The sequence below is a fragment of the Mugil cephalus genome, chromosome 4 (assembly GCF_022458985.1).
Source record: "Mugil cephalus isolate CIBA_MC_2020 chromosome 4, CIBA_Mcephalus_1.1, whole genome shotgun sequence".
Classification (NCBI taxonomy): domain Eukaryota; kingdom Metazoa; phylum Chordata; class Actinopteri; order Mugiliformes; family Mugilidae; genus Mugil; species Mugil cephalus.
The window spans coordinates 30,422,241-30,428,240 of record NC_061773.1 but is presented as its reverse complement, the minus strand read 5'-3'; positions in this window follow the sequence as shown (position 1 = coordinate 30,428,240).

The following is a 6,000-nucleotide window of genomic DNA, read 5'->3' as shown; positions in this document are numbered from 1 at the left end:
ACAATGCAAGGAATTCCGAAAAAAAAAAAAAAAGTCTTGTTGCTATAGAGTATTTACCAGAATCACTACCAGATCTATACAAGAGCTCCGGGTCAAAGACAAATATTAATGGAAATATTAGAAAGTATAAATATCACAGCAACATAACGATAGCTGAGAATGTACTAATAAATAAGCAAAATTAAAAAAAAAAATAATGATATATTGTAAAATTTAAATAACAAGAATATTTAGAATTCAAACAACAAGCCTCATTGTAAATTTGTGCAATCTGGGTTCTTGAAGTTGTTTATTCATTCTTTCTATTTTCAACTGTCAATCAATTCAGTTTAGGATCTAGACACATTTGTGGTGTTCCCACAAATCTATCTGTGCATATTTTCCTTGAAGATGAATGGAATCGCTGGTTAACCACTAATCCCGCTGGAGGATTTGTTAGTCTGGACAGTGTTTGTGAAGAGTTTGTTTCTGTTGGGCTTGAATTGTTTCAAACTGGAACCTTGATTTTTGATTGTCTTCTCCTGATGTTTCTTGGTTGTGTTTTCTGTGAAACTGTGAAACATTCAGTGTATTATTCAGATTTCTTATGACACCCAAGGAATTAACCCAGTTCTGACAGTACAAACCCTAAATATTACAGCCTTTTATTGTTGTGGTTGTTAATGTTAGTATTAGTATTATGATGTGTTTTTATTTGAGGACAACAGAGCAACAGGGCAGCCAATATCTCCTATAATAATATGAAGATTATAAAATAAGGTGACAATTAAAATTTATATTATCATCAAACATTAGAAAGTAGAAAATTATTTGAAAAACCTTCTTAGCTTCAGGCCAGACTACAGGATTGCATGTAGAAGAAAATATTTTGCCCGTCTGGCAGTGAGGGCTGGAGGAACCATCACCATGCACATAGGCTGCAGAGGGAGTCAGCTCTCTGTGCCTATGTAACAGTACATGCAGCTTTTATATTTTTCTACACTGTAGGATGTTTCTTGTCATCGTGTTTCTCCGGGTGCAACCGTCCTCAGTTGACACTAGAGTCTTGGTTGAGACAGAATTCGTTTAACCAGACAGATTGGGAAAATAACATGTGTGTAACCAGAAACGCCGGTGCAACAGGAAATGTAGCCCCCAGGGCACATTCTGCAGTTAATTTACACTTCATGTGAGGATGCAAAGAAATCATTTGAAGTTTTCTTTCCCTCTATCTGTTATCTTTCTTCCCCTAACTGTTCCACGCACTCATGTAAAACATCTTAGGTACTTTGAAAGGCGCTACAGAAGTTCTTATTCTCTTACATTAGGACACATGAAATTACATTACACTCTCCAGCAATAACAAACTCAAGCTGTGTTTGATAATTAATCTTTAATTCCTTTTCCTTTCCTATCCCAGCTGACATGGGGAGCTAGGTGGGGTACACCCTGGACAGGCCTCCAGTCTATCTCAGGGCTTTTGGCTAATTATCCTTCAGCAGCCATTTTCCTTCAGTGGCTGCACAAATCTCTAAGGAAGCTTAGTTAACACATGGACACCATCACAACCAAGATCATTTTGGAACAGATGATATTACTCAACAGTTTGTCCTGCCAGACATTATAAAGAGTATAAACTTATAAATCCCTTATAAATAACAGATCTTTCCGATTAATTTCAGTCATATGAAAGACCACGTGGGAAGGATCTCTGTTCTGGTCATCGTTTATCCACGTGGGGAGTTTGGGTTGTTTATTGTGAGAAACTTCAGTTTCCCTCCAGTCTCTTAGAACTGAAAATTAAGCATCTTCAAATTTCCTTTTTTTTTTTTTTTTTTTTTTTTGTGGGAATATGCAACTTCGTATAATTTCATAATTTTCATAATTACATTTTTCCTCCACATCCTGTTGTGACTAGATGCTGTTTCCAAGCACTGCCTCTTCTTATTGAAGGTGTTACTGTTGACTGAGGGAGATTGAGAAAGTAACGTCTGAACGGGTGTGTCTGCCGCCTGTAGTTTGTCTTTATTTCCTGTAGAAGAACTTGTGTCTTTCTTCCTCTGAATCAGATAAAATTTATTATGTGTGGTACAGGTTATGATGACCTTTGAGCTTCACTGGATGAATAAATCACCTTGACAGTAGCTACGTTGAAGAAAAGCTGTAGTGATAAATTGTTATGTCTGAGGGGTTTTGTTGCCACACAACCATAAGTTTATTGTCAGTTTAACGTCTTGTTTTACTTCCTGTGTTGTTTCCCCTTTTGATTGTGGCATAGGTTTCTCCTTGCGTGCTCCACCCTCATTCATTTCACCCATGTCTCTTCACCCCTCTAACCACATGCATATAGCTCTGCCATTTCCTTTGTGTGCAGAGGTGTAGTCTGCTACATTTACCCGAGCTATATATCAAAACCTGTGGTTTGTTGGTGATGGGTGTGCCATTACTTTGCTCTGCAAAATACAAATTTTGCAAAAGTGCAAAAAAAGAAAACTGCGTTAAAATGAATGGGACGTGCAAAAGAGAAAAAGCAATGGAGTTTTTCAAATATCTACTGTTCAGGCATACTTTCACCTAGAGCCTTCGTTTAAACTTTAAACTGTAGACACGAGTCTTGTGTATTGGTGTTTTAATCCACCTATTTTGATAGGTGTTATAGTTTTTGATCAATCACTGCTCAATGAGCATGATCATTTTCGGAAAGCTTTTGAGATCATAATGTGTGTGTATATGATGTGTGTGTTATAATGTTCGTGCCAGACTGTGTGACATCATAGAGTGGGGGAAGAAGTCTGAAAGTGTCTGAAACTTTTTTCCTTCCACGACCCTCCCGGCCACAATTTACACTGTACACACAAGAATTTTTCACAGTTGTAGAAAAGCGTATTCTGTCTCTCACAATGTGCTTGTTAAAGCGGTGAGACGTACAGAATTTAAACTAGGAGCCTCTGAGTGCAGCCTCGTCTGTCTCTGCTCTCCCTTGACTCTAATGTAAAGATTTTCTAGATAGAAGCAGAAGGGACCCCTCTTTAAAACTTGCATGTGCATCCAAAATATTTACTACAGAAAGATAAATAACATATCAAAGTCTACGTGTTTTTCTGATAGGAGCTACCGATTTGTCACAGTAAGCCGAAATGGCACCAAGCTCCTGTACTCTAATCTCTGATAATCTATTTTCTATTACTAACCACTGTGTCTCACTCTCTCCCTCATCTACATCTCATCTCATCCACACTTGGAACTATAATCCTAATATGTGTGCCGCTGACTGGAGCGACTACTCCAGGGAAGCCAGCTGCTGTTAAATTACTTGTGGTGTAGTTGGGAAGTCAATGCAACCCATGTCGTGGTTGGGGAGCAGTAAGGAGCGTTACGCTGTTCACTTTTCTTGTAGCGAGATATCGAAGCATTGTGATGATTTTTAATTTCCAGTGTGAAAGCTTCGCTACGTGCTGTTACTGGTGAGATGAGGTCTGTTATTAAATCTGTGTGACAGAGGTAATACCCGCTCTGTCAAAATTATATCGTTTGATCAACTGCCCATTGTTAAAAAAGCCAAATTGTTCTTCGGAACATCAGCACACGTCTCTCTGGCCTTCGTGCCATCCTCTACTGGCAACTCCTAGCACTTAGGACACCTCTGGAGGTCTCTGAAATATCTGTAGGAGTGACTCTCAAAAGTTGAGAAAGTTGATAAATGGCTTTTATTTTTGAGTTTGGGAATGGGACTAAATTCCACAAAATCTCAGCACTTACAACAGCAACTGGAAGACAGCCCTTCAAAGTAAAAGAGAGATTAAAAGTGTAAGGAGCAGCATGAATGAGCATAAAATAAGATAATCCTTTATTTATGCCACAGTAGGTTTAGGATGACTGTAAGACATGAACACAGTAGGTGTCTACTCTCTGTGGAATGATCCACTCTAATACACTAAGAGCAAAATGGTTCCCTACAGATTCTTAGCGTGTTAATCGGCTCATGAACGTTTCTCAGAACTGTTGTTTTCTAGGTGAACGTCTCTCTGAAAGAGACTGAAAGAGGAAATAGGAAGTGACGGTATGTCAGATTCTGAGAACTAGATTTCATTTCATGACAGCTGCTCATTAACAGCCAGAGTGAAGAGCGGCAGCTCACTTTAGCCTCAGGTCTGCTTCCTCATCCTGGTGAAATTCATTTTTACCATAATCAGTGTTAACCTGAGTCCTTCCACCTTTCTGTGCTCAGTCACTGAGTTCTATAAACCAAACTGATCCAAACAGAGCTGATATTTTCTGATTGGCTGCTGTTTGAAGCAGAGCAGATTGTCTTCATCTCATCTATTCATAGATTGGTAATCTCTTTTAAAGTCTATGTGCAGCGAGTTTTATCATTTTTCGATGTGAGAAATGTCATGTGTGGCATGAGAGCTGTGAACTTATTGAAATTCATGTGTCTGAAATTCATATGGGGATCGGGGTGACTTGCTTCTGGAGCATCAGCTGTGTTTGTCACTTTATGCATGGATGTACACGTGAAACGGAAGCTATGCTCATTCACACGATATGATTACCATCAGTGGATAATATTAATAATAATAATGACTCCACCATCCTTATTGACCTAGATGGGGAGATGGGGCAGAGGAGCACAGAGTGAGATGTGAGAGATCCCTACTGGAAGGGTGACTCTAAATGATTTCATGGGACTGAGTAATTTGTGATGCAGAGAGTATTGGAATTTAATGGAACTCAATATCAAATATGAAACATTTTAGTTAGTGTGCATCATGTTTAAATGGAGCTTGTGTTTAGTAGAAAGTGAATAAAAAGTGGAGGCAACCCAAAATATTTGGGTCAGGCAGGCTAATTTATCTCCCATCTTCTGACGGCTACTTCCAGCAGGATAATGCACTATGTCACAAAGTCATATCATCTCAAACTGGTTTCGGGAACATGACAAGAGTTCACTGTGCTCCAATGGCCTCCACAGTCACCAGATCTCAATCCAATAGAGGAACCTTTGGGATGTGGTGGAACGGGAGATTCTCATCATAGATGTGATCAGATATCAACTGTGTGATGCTATCATGTCAGTATGGACCAAAATCTCCGAGGAACGTTTCCAACACCTTGTTAAAAGTATGACACCAAGAATTAAGGCAGTTCTGAAGGATAACGGGGGTCCAACCTTTTACTAGCAAGGTGTACCTAATAAAGTGGCCAGACTAAATGTATGTGGGCTTGTGTGTGTTTGTTTGTGTTTTACTGTCATTCCTCAATGTCACATGTAAGTTGAAGCACATTAGCTCAAAGAGAAACAGCTGTGTAGAAGGTTTAAATCTACCAAGCTGAGGTTGAGGAAGACAGTTTCATGTCACAAGGTAGTTATAATGCATCAGCAAGGTCTCTCCCAGACAAATATTTCAAAGCAGACTGGTGTTTCAAGATGTGCGGTTCAAGCTCTTTTGAAAAAACACAAAGAAACAGGAAATGCTGAGGATCGTAGATGCAGTGGTCGGCCAAGGAAACGTAGAGCAGCAGATGAAAAACACATCAAGTTTATTTACCATGGAAATCTGAAGATGTCCAGCAGAGCCATCATCTCAGAACTGGTAGAAACCAGGGGGACCCAGGTTCATTCATCTACTGTCTGGAGAAGTCTGGCTAGAAGTGGTCTTCATGGAAGAGTTGCAGCCAAATGTCTGTCCTTCTGACGTGGAAACAAAGCCAAGACACTCAACTACGTAGAAAACATAGGAACTGGGGTGAAGAAAAATGGCAGCAGGTAATCTGGACTGATGAGTCAATACTTGAAATATTTCTTTGTAGCAGAAGGCAGTTTGTTGAGCAGAGAGCTACAACAATGAGTGTCTGCAGGCAACCGTGAAGCATGGTGGAGGCTCCTGGCCACACATTTATTCTGCAGCAGGACAAAGAGCCCAAACATCCAGCCAAGGTCATTAAGAACTATCTTCAGAGGAAAGAAGAACAAGAAGTCCTGGAAGTCCCCCCCTCCACCCCCCCATCCACACACACACA